The 2,360-nt window shown below is 46.3% G+C and overlaps 1 pseudogene; it reads left to right on the plus strand.

Annotated features, from left to right (window-relative positions):
- Positions 1-1,841: 1,841 nt before the first annotated feature.
- LOC147603804 (U6 spliceosomal RNA) lies at positions 1,842-1,917 on the plus strand (annotated as a pseudogene).
- The last annotated feature ends 443 nt before the right edge of the window (positions 1,918-2,360 follow it).

A 2,360-nucleotide genomic window follows, 5' to 3' on the forward strand; every position in this document is an offset into this window, starting at 1 on the left:
CAATGCTTACCTTGCTTACTCAATTGGCTCAGTACGGGGAGGTGGTTGGGTTCACTTTGCCTTCGGGTCAGCAATTGGTGGGTCAACAAGCTTTGGCTGATGATTCATTTATGTTTCTAAAAGCTATCAAAGCAAACATTGAGAAGGCTATGGTAGCTTGGTCTTTGTTTGCGAAAGCTTCTTGGTTTGTATATTAATGCCCAGAAATCAGCCCTTCTTGGTTGTACGGAGAGAGATTTACATGAGGTTGGTTGGCAGGGCCGTGTTGTGCCGCGTGGTACCATTGTACGCCATTTAGGCTATCCTATTGGGGTGGATGTTACTAACAAACAACTTTTAGAATGGATTTCAGGCCATATTGGGGATAAGTTTGTGTACTGGAAGTCCCAAGCATGGCCATTTCATATCCGGTTGAAAGTGGCACATGTCATTATGCCACCTTTGCTTTCTTATTTCTTGCCTTTACTCCCTTGGTCTCGAAATGCTTTGACAGCCCTCACCCAGCCGATTCGATTCAATGTTTTGATACGCCTTCTTGCCCGTTAGGTGGACTTTATTCCAAGCTATGTGTATTGATTCTCAGCCTTGGATAGACATGACTATTGCACTTTTGGAGGATGTGGGTATTGTGCATGGGAAGACCCGGATTGATGCATCTTGGTGGGATGTTCTCAATGGCTCACAATCTGTGCATGTATCTGCTTCTCCTTTGCTGGATCATTTGGTTAAATCATGGCAAGAAGTATAACGGTTTACTTCTTGGAGACCTCCAGATTGTCGTGGAGTTGCGAACTCCTTGTTTGCAGAGGTGTTGGCCACATCTCGCATGATTACTTGGCCAGAGAAGAATAATTGCAAACGGCAATTCAATCGTATGGCGAGATTGGGTGTTGTGAGGATGTCTGATACTTTATTGCCTGGTCTCTACAAATGTTATCATTCCGTAGTGCTCGTCATAGATTTCGTGTGCCCCGAGGTTATAGATGTATTTGGTTGCAATTGCAACAACATGTGCAATCTCTGGGGGTGTCTTCCTAGACTGAATTCTGCTCATGCATGGGATGATTGGGTGTTGGCTTGCAAGACGAGGTTGCTGAAGGCTTCGGCTAATGTTGTCTATCATCTTTTGGTCCAAAAGAAGAAATGGCTTGCACATAAAGCTAATAAAGTATGGAATGTTAAGAAATCAGCCTCTTGGTGGAAGCACGTCCTTTTTTGTGGTTGGCATTCCAAGCTTCCTTTTCAAGGCAAAGTGTTTATTTGGCGAGTGATGGTTGGGGGATTGCCTGTAGCCACTGCCCTTCAACGTCGGAGTCTTTCAAATGGGAAATGTTTCTTCTGCCAGACTTGTTTAGAAACTAGTCGGCATAGGTTTATTTCTTGCTTGGTGGCTCGCCAGATATGGGGTTTCATCTCAGCAGTGTGGCAAATGGTGTCTGGACACACTTCGTCACCCAAGCAGTGGGTGTTTGGACATGTTCAGTTTGGGGAAAACTTTCAGCAATATCAAGCTTTCTTTGTTTTCTTTCGATGGGTGGGTCTTTGGCATAACTGGGTCATGCGAAATGCTTTCATGTTTGATTCGCAATCCGGGGTAAAAGGCCATGTCCAGCGTGTTCGTGGTCTATTGCTTTGGCAAGTTTCTTCTCTGATTGATGCACATGTCATCACCAAGGAGCAAGCTATCCCTTGGTTACATGCTCTTCGTACTGTGTGCATGCCTCGTCTGGCCTTTTAGTATGTGCGGTCTGATGGCCTCTATGTACATGTTTGTATTATATTTCCTTAATCTAACCAACCAACCATTACGAAAAAGAGAGAGAGAGAGAGAGAGAGAGAGAGAGAGAGAGAGAGAGAGACTAGCATGGCCCCTACGCAAGGATGACACGCACAAATCGAGAAATGGTCCAAATTTTTGATATCGAGAGACCTCGAAGATGATTCCTTGCAAGATTGCAGATCTTCGAGCGTGGTGCACAGAGGTTGCTTATTTTGTGGGAGGAGGCAGACGTTTGATGCCCCTTCCTCGAGATGTCTGCCAAGTTCACCCCACTAACAAGGTTGAATAGCTTGGTTGGAAGAGCTTTCACCTTGGAACTTAAGGTGGAGAGTTCATACCCCTTAAGGTGGAGGGTTCATACCCCTTCGAGAATCCTGCCCCTTGATGCCACTCGAGTAAGGGAAGAGACCGCTCGCCAACGGTCGTCACCGGTCGCCTTCTAAGGATGCAAGGATGCCAAGGTCTATGCCTTGGTCGCCGCCTTGGTCACTAGCCTTGGAGGAGCGCGCAGGTCCATCCAGGTTCCTCGGTTCGCGCACAGCAATAACTTAGATCTCACTCTAGAGATAGAGAGAGGGAG

This window comes from Cibotium barometz, chromosome 63, assembly GCF_041138505.1.
Source record: "Cibotium barometz isolate CiBa-2024 chromosome 63, ASM4113850v1, whole genome shotgun sequence".
Lineage (NCBI taxonomy): Eukaryota > Viridiplantae > Streptophyta > Polypodiopsida > Cyatheales > Cibotiaceae > Cibotium > Cibotium barometz.